General features: G+C 37.6%; 1 non-coding gene across 1 annotated transcript; it reads left to right on the top strand.

Moving 5' to 3' along the window:
- Positions 1-429: 429 nt before the first annotated feature.
- Positions 430-540, top strand: LOC142541207 (small nucleolar RNA R71). Its single transcript, XR_012819274.1, has one exon. It is a non-coding gene; the product is annotated as a small nucleolar RNA R71 (small nucleolar RNA).
- The last annotated feature ends 7,757 nt before the right edge of the window (positions 541-8,297 follow it).

Below are 8,297 nucleotides of genomic sequence, written 5' to 3'. Positions count from 1 at the left end.
TTAACATAATTTGCTTGTTCATGGAGACATTCTTTAAATGAAGGTAATGTTGGACAATCTTTTGTAGCATGATCATGTGTATCACATATATGACAAACAATTTCTTGAATAATTTTTAATTGACCACTCTTTTTCATTTCTAGTGACTCAATTTTTCTTGCTAAAGATGCAAGTTTAGCTTGAATATCTATATCATCTTTAAGATTATAGATACCACCCCCATTTGTTGAATTATTGTTTTTAGTTGTTGGTGGTTCTATTATGCCTATATTATCCCAATTTTGAGCATTTTCTGCTAATGAATCCAAATATTCCATAGCTTCATTTGGGTTTTTATCTTCAAAAGTTCCATTACACATGAATTCTATCATTTGCCTATCTTTAGGTATTAGACCTTCATAAAAGTGAGAAACTATTCTCCATGTTTCAAAACCATGATGTGGGCATGTATTAAGTAATTCTTTATATCTATCCCAACATTGATAAAACGTTTCTCCTTGTTTTTGAGAAAAAGTTGTAATTTGTCTTTTAAAAGAGTTTGTTCTATGGGAAGGGAAAAACTTTTTGAGAAATTGTTGTAGCATTTCTTCCCATGATCTTATTGAACTTGATCTTAAATTTTGTAGCCATGTTTTAGCTTTATCTTTTAAAGAAAAAGGGAAAAGCTTTAATCGAAGTATATCCATGCTACAATTTTGATCATTATAAGTGTTACAGACTTCCTCAAATTCTCTTAGATGCAAATATGGATTTTCAGAATCTAAGCCATGAAAATTTGGTAAAAGTTTAATAATTTGAGGTTCGAAGTTGAAATTAGATGCATCAGGAGGAAAAACTAAACAAGATGGGGCACTAGTTCTAATAGGGTTCATATGGTGCCTAAGTGTTTTTAATTGATCATGTTCTTGATTATTATTATTATTATTATTATTATTATTATTATTATCATCTTGATTATTTGAATTATCATCCATGTTTAAATTATTTTCAGATACTCGAATAAGTCTACCACTTTTTTTTCGACTCCAAATACTCATACAAAAAAAAAAAAAACAACAACACAATACTTATAAATAAAACATAATTAACAAATATAAACTTAATTTATACCTCCCCGGCAATGGCGCCAAAAACTTGCTACTACTTAAATAATAATTCACCCAAGTGTAGGTTGTCTGCAAGTAATATATTTCGTAAGTACGAGATCGATCCACAGAGAGGTTATTTTGAGTTTAAATTTATTAATTTATAGATTACCAAATGCAAGAATGAAGTTTACAAATTATAAATTTTGTCAAGGCTTGAGGATTTATTCTTGGTTTATGTAATATTGTTTAACTAAAAGTAAAACAAAAGAAACCACCATAAATAATGGTTCCAAGAAAATTAAACACACACATAATATAATATAGTTCCCACTATAGAAAATACCGAATTAACCGATATTTTATATATGGTACCTATGATTATAATTATGACAATATAAATAAATAATTACATAAAGTAAATGTTAAATTAAATCATTATATTTAATTTAGAACAACCGGCAGAGCGACGCTATTGCCTAAATGAAATATATTGATTTAATAAGTTAGTTGCGGTAAAGGAAAAATTAGTTGCGATAAAGTAAAAGTTAGATGCGAAAAATAAAAGTTAGTTGCGATAAAGTAAATGTTAGATTGTTAGATGTTAGTATTAAATCATAGTATTTCATTTAGAACAACCGGCAGAGCCACGCTATCGTCTAAATGAAATATTATGATATTATTATATAAATATATATATATATATATCTATATATATATAATAATAAGTGATAAAATATTTATTGTATCAAAATTAAACAACAAATCAAGATAACCAATTTAATGGAATCAAGCATTTGATGTAAATTGATAACAACAAATAATTCATTTTTATACCTACAATAAAAATATGTTAGCTAAATGAAAAGAAATAAAGAAAGAATATAGAAATTATAAACAATCTTACTTCACCAAGAATGCATCCTCTTCACCTTGACATAATAGATTTAGCTTGCCATAAGCTTACTTTTGATCAACACTAAAATATCACTCATAGTTGAGAACATGAAAGAAAATATATTGGAACTTAGAACTTTGATACACACTCACACTATATTTTACAATGAGATAAAATGATTCTCAAGCTAGCACAAGGCCTCTATTTATAGGCCAAATGAGAGAAAGGGTCAAAATTTTTATTAATGCCATGTAGTTGCAATAGTATTCTTTGTCTCCTCCAAGTTCAATTCCATGTCCCTTCTTTCAATGCTTTGTTCCATGACTTTAATCACCGAATTTGACTCTGCTCAAAATGGCAAACATGTGGGGAATTGTCTGTAGATGAATTTGGCCACTTGGTTCACCTCATTTGGTTAAATATTGAAATAGTTATGATATTTTTACTCTATGCTGGTCATAGTAAAAGTAAATTTGTCCTCCTTTTGATATTTGCACAATTTGATCTTCTTAAGTATCTTTTTAGGCAATAATGTCTTCTGCAAAGTTGTAGATAATTTCTCAAGGATTCCGAACATGTATGAGTCACCTCCATTTGAATTTTCTAGCTTGAGTTATCATTATTCTACCAACACGTAGAAAACCTGAAAATAAAACATATTTAGTAAGACAATTAAATATAAACAAACAATACTAAAATAACATAATTTTATAATTTTAATGAAACTTAAATTTTAAAATACAGGTTTTAACATATAATAAATTATTAACTTTAAGTTTCATCAGCTGCCATCTGCTCGCCAGACGACAGTACTACGGAATAGGCTATATCTAGCCCAATGGTCTTATCTTTGAGGAAATTAGCAAAGACCTCTGAAATGAATGAGTGAGTGGCCCCTGAATCTATCAAGGCCTTCGTAGCGGAACCGGATATAAAAATTCTCCCTGAAAGATCGGAACTCTAAGTTGAACCCAATAATTACATAGACTAAACTTATAGACATGCAAAGGTTGAAGTTCTTCTAACTTAAATTTCCAAAATATTACAAAGTAGAGCATGCAATCCTATCGCAATTCTATGTTCAAAATATTAACCCAAAAAATTAAGTTCCAAATGCAGACTCAAAGCTTAAGGTACCTGTCATAAGCATCGTATCCGGGTTCGTCTCCGTGGCATGGAGAGCAAACACTCTGCCTTGGTTAGGCAGATTCCTCTGAGGGCACTGCAGAAATAAGTGGTCTGGACTACCACACCTATAACACTTTCCTGAGCCGTACATACATGCCCCAGGATGGCGACGTGAGCACTTAGGACAGACTGGGCGCTCAAGAGCCCTCGGGGTTGGGCGTCCCCGCTGCTGCTGGCCTCTGTTTCTAGGCAGCCCGTGAAAAGGCCTCTTGTTCTGCTGCTGATGCTGCTGAGGAGGAGGGCGGTGCGGTACCTGGACTGGTCGCTTTCCCAAGCGATCTCTCTCGATATCCCACTGATCCTGCTCTGCGGTTAGAGCTTTGGAGACAGCGACCTCATAAAAAGTAGGGTCAGACACCCTAACATCACGGCGCAAGATCGGCCGTAGACCCACCAGAAAATGCATCATCTTGGCTCTAGCATCATTTGCAATCAGGGGTACAAAATGACAACCCCTCTCGAACTTACGGATGAACTCCGTAACAGTCATATCTCCTTGCCTCAAGCTCATAAACTCAGTGGTCAACCTGGTGCGCACATCCTCAGCAAAGTATTTGGAGTAGAACACCTCCGTGAAGCGTACCCAACTCAGCGTAGCCACGTTCAGGGCTACCGATGCTCCTTCCCACCATAAGCAGGCATCTCCTCCGAATAAGTAGGTGGCACATCGGACTCTGTCTGCATCTACAAGCTCCATGAACTCGAAGATAACCTCGAGGGACTTGATACAGCCCTCAGCAATCATGGGGTCAGACGTCCCAGAAAACTCCTTCGGACGCATCTTCATGAATCTTTCGTAGACAGCCTCAGGCCCTGTTGGCTTGGTCGCCACAGCATGGTTTCCCGCAAACTGTGCGAAGAACTGCGTCATCCCAGCTAGCATCTGGGCATTCATGTCTGGTGGAGGTGGAGGTGGTAAGTCTCTCTCCTGCCTCCGCTCCTCCCTGTCCTCTTGGCGAGGCTCCTCATCTCTATTGCGCTCGAGGATGCGCCTAGGGGGCATACTGTTCCATAGATAACCCATACGTAACTAACATGCATAATTCCATAATTTATTTAAATTTAAAATACTGAACAAATAAAATGAATCGGGACATAAAATGCTTCATGAAATCATGTCGTTAAAAATAATTCATGCTTTAAATAAAATGCGTGAATGTAAACTTACAGACCGAAGACGTGACTTCGTGAGCTTCTCGTGGTCAGTAGTAGTACAACCCTATACAGAACCATTGCTCTGATACCAGCTATAACGGCCCGAAAATTCGTGTTTGAATATTTGCGAAAAAATTAAAAATTTTCTTTGTAAAGTAAGTAAAATGCCTCATTCATAAAATAGACCGTTAAATAAAGTTTAAATGTTAAAAATAGCAGCGGAAGAAATTATTTGTTTGCAAAAGAACAATTTAAGAGTAATCCAACAACGGATAAACTGTTTGAGCATAAAAATGGTAAATGCTAAAATGAGGTCCTCGGGTTCCACTACTGCCGACCCAAGCTAGCTCACTGGTCCCCGCCCTCGGCCCCGACATCGTCAGAACCTACAACAATCAAGTCTAGTGAGTCTAAAGACTCAACATGCATATATCGTAAATAACGAGTAAATATAGTAAAATTTCATGGGAGTAAAAATATCATGTCACTCAGCATATCGTAAAAATGTCGGGTCATGATTAATTATAATACGTGCATAACTGAACTGAAAATATCATGGTAAAAATGTTTGCTCCTTGGAGCCCTGTACTGAAATAGCCTGTAATAAATTTCTGTTGAGATTATGGTCTACGCAAGTGGCCCCTGCACTGAAACTGACCGGTAACTGGCGACCGGATAATAAAATGCTCCCATGATCGGTAACTGGCGACCGGGTAAAATAATGAACGTCTGATCAGACTATGCCACAGTATACTGGGTGGTACAAACTGAACTGACTGGTAACTGGCGACCGGACCGGTAACTGGCGACCAGATTTAGCAATAATTCCATGATAGTGAAATGGCCACAAGCAATATCGCATAATCTCAAAAATGAACATTTTATATTTTGATGCACGTAATATAATTAAATGACACAATTAAATATCCTGTAATAATTTACTGCTTGGATTGGATCGCTCCTAGGCTCGCTGCAACCTAAATATGCCATGAAAAATATGCAATAGATTTATGGGACCAAACTATGCAATAACATTCGAAAATGTGACAATTACACCGAACAACTTCGTATTTAATCATGACTCCGAACCAACCCGAGCCAACACAGAAACATCATATAGTCATGATTAAAATACATTTAAAATGATGAATTAATGCTCCTAAAATGATGCAAGTCGAATTTTAGGTGAATGGAGGCCAAAACATGAAACGCTCTTTCGAGAGTCAATTTGGCACATCGCACCGTAAATTCTCATATGACCTCAGAAATGATCCGAATCACAAACGGCCAAAAATATGACTTTTCTAACTTGATGAGGCACTGTCCAGTCCAAGGCCATAGGCTAAAAGCCAACCGAGAACTCGAACGAGCCACTGAACCGTCACAGCAAGTTGCTGTCCAAAAATACAGCAGCTGTGCTTTGGTTTCTTGCGTCGGTTGCGAGGCTAATGGCCATTGGGGCTTGAACCAACATCCCAAGGAAAGATTTGAACCATGGCTAAGGGCCCTAGGACAGCCACAATTCGATTCACACCATAACTCCATCGAAAGTCACACCCGAGAGCACCCTTGCATGCGTGTGGTGTCCTGCTTCGTTTGTTGTCTCGTGTCGTTCCAGTGGCCATTTGATTGACCATGGCATGATATAGAAATCTAGGGGCCTGGTATGAACCGTGGTTAGGGGCCATAGGCCAACCAAGATCCACACCATCCCTCAAAACCAAAAGTTACACTTGCTGAATTCGAAAGGGGCGAAGGGTTGTTCTTGTTGTTTGATTTAAAAACCGATTCAACCATGGACCAAGCCTCAAAAGGGCGACTTGGTCACGTCTTAGACATCACTAGGAGATGTTCTAACCATGGCTATAGCCCTTAGGGCAGCCAAGATCAGATCCATCAACCTTTGACATCAAACAAGAAAATCGAATGCAAATGGTGACATGATTGGGAAGTTGCTGTCATCTCGATTTCCAGCAAGCATGGGGGCTGAAATAATGGACCAAAGTGGTCCTTATCCATCCTAGAACATGTCTAGATGTAGCCTTGGGAGCCTGGAACCGCACCAATACCTGAAACCCACAAAACAAAGCAACCCGTGAAGAGCATCCTGAAACCGAAAAATTCTGCATGTTTTATTTCAAAATGTTCTTGACATATTTCGGTTTTTTGCATGAAATGATGATCATGTAATATAAAAATAATGATAGTAGGACTTGATTGAAGAGTCAAGGAAGAATATATGCATGCCTGATTTCGTTTTGAAAGAAAACGAAAGAGCGAGACGATCCGGCGCGGAGGAGGTGGAGCGCTTCCTTTCCTACCTTACTAGCTCTCGATATTTCTCTCTAGTTTCCTCTAGTGCTAGCCACGATTTTTCTCTACAAAATCAATCTGAATTTCGAGACTAAGGGAGGGGGAATGGTGGTTAAGAGGGTGAGGAGAATGGGTGCAAAATATAGGGAAGAAAATCAAGACCAAGTCTACCTCTCATTCAAATTTTGAATTGGTTTGATCAAGTCTTTTTGGGGGGAGCATGGCCGATATTATCCATGATAATTAGACTAGGATATTGCTTATTAATAAACTAATTAAGGTTGATCAATAATTAAAAAGGTTATCATGCTAAAAAAATGAAAAAGAATGGGTCAAAGGTGAGTTGGCATATCCTTGCTCAATCTACTAAGGGTGGCCGAAAAGCAACACTAAAAATGAAGAGAAATGTTGTTTACTTACTAAGTTTATAACCCTTAAAAGCCTCACCTATCTTTTAAATAATTTAGTGAACTAACTCCTTAATTAAGGAACTTAAATAAATTTATTTTCTACTCACCTCAAGTAACTTAAATAATTCCTTAAACTTCCATTTAATTTAAATTAACTTATTAATTAGCTAAAATAAGTTCTGGGAATGTTTTCCTAAATCTTAAATTTTATCTCTAAACTCCAACTCCATTCCGGCCTCACTGAATTAACTGAAATGATAAAAATCAAACTACTATGATAAAATAATTAAATTAAGGAAAAGCATTTAAATACTCATGCAATAAAAATCATTTTAATTTAAATACTAGAATTATGCATGGCTTATACGTTGTCTAAGTTACGGGTTCTACAATTCTTCCCCCATTAAAAGAAATTTCGTCCTCGAAATTAAGACTTACCGAATAATTCGGGGTAACGGTCTTTCATCTCCGGCTCAGACTCCCATGTAGCTTCCTCCTCAGAATGGTTAAGCCATTTGACTTTGACTCGCTTAACCAGCTTGCTCCGAAGCTTCTTCTCCTGCCTGTCTAAGATCTGCACTGGTCTCTCCTCATAAGATAGGTTCGGAGTAAGCTGCAACGGCTCAAAGTTCAGGACATGCGAAGGGTTCGCCATGTACTTCCTCAGTATAGAGACGTGAAAGACATTGTGTACTCCGGCCAAATTCGACGGAAGAGCCACACGATAAGTTAGTGTCCCAACTCTGTCAAGGATCTCAAATGGTCCAATAAATCTCGGATTGAGCTTCCCTTTCTTCCCAAATCGCATTACACCCTTCATAGGTGCCACCTTCACAAAGACATGGTCGCCGACAGCAAACTCTAAATCTCTCCTCCTCTGATCTGCATAACTCTTCTGTCGACTCTGAGCAGTCCTCATTCTGTCACGGATCCGGGCTACTACGTCGACAGTCTGCTGAATAATCTCTGGACCCAACTCTGCTCTCTCTCCTACTTCATCCCAATGAACAGGAGATCTACACTTATGACCATATAGTGCTTCATACGGAGCAATACCAATAGAAGACTGGAAGCTGCTATTGTAGGTGAACTCAACCAATGGCAAGTTCGACTCACAACTCCCAGAGAAATCAATGACGCAAGCGCGGAGAAGATCCTCTAAAATCTGAATGACTCGCTCTAACTGCCCATCTGTCTGCGGATGGAAAGCTGTGCTAAACAGCAACTTCGTCCCCATAGTCGAATGCA

The sequence above is a fragment of the Primulina tabacum genome, chromosome 3, assembly GCF_025594145.1.
Source record: "Primulina tabacum isolate GXHZ01 chromosome 3, ASM2559414v2, whole genome shotgun sequence".
Lineage (NCBI taxonomy): Eukaryota > Viridiplantae > Streptophyta > Magnoliopsida > Lamiales > Gesneriaceae > Primulina > Primulina tabacum.
Note: the sequence above shows the minus strand (reverse complement) of the source record. Positions and strands in the feature narration are given on the sequence as shown.